General features: G+C 46.0%; 1 protein-coding gene across 1 annotated transcript in view; it reads right to left on the bottom strand.

The window, feature by feature from the left end:
• Window positions 1-235, bottom strand: part of LOC119586670 (protein groucho-like) — a gene marked incomplete in the record, with an annotated part of 70613 nt that overhangs the window by 26655 nt on the left and 43723 nt on the right.

The following is a 235-nucleotide window of genomic DNA, read 5'->3' as shown; positions in this document are numbered from 1 at the left end:
CATCCGTGTCTACCTCCCATCTATATCACCCACCAAGAAAGACAAATTTACGAACATCCACAACCAACATTCTAGTGTCTAGAGACCCAGCAAAACCATCTCTCCTTACGCAACCCATCCTGCAAAATAACCCTATGTCGTCACTCTCGGTAAACAAGTAAACAAAACAAAAAAGTGATGCCAAGGTGCCACGGACCGACAGCGAACTCCGGGAGCCAAAAACAGTGATAAGGGA

Source organism: Penaeus monodon, chromosome 21 (genome assembly GCF_015228065.2).
Source record: "Penaeus monodon isolate SGIC_2016 chromosome 21, NSTDA_Pmon_1, whole genome shotgun sequence".
In the NCBI taxonomy this organism is placed as follows: domain Eukaryota; kingdom Metazoa; phylum Arthropoda; class Malacostraca; order Decapoda; family Penaeidae; genus Penaeus; species Penaeus monodon.
This window is presented reverse-complemented; position numbering and strand designations above follow the sequence as displayed.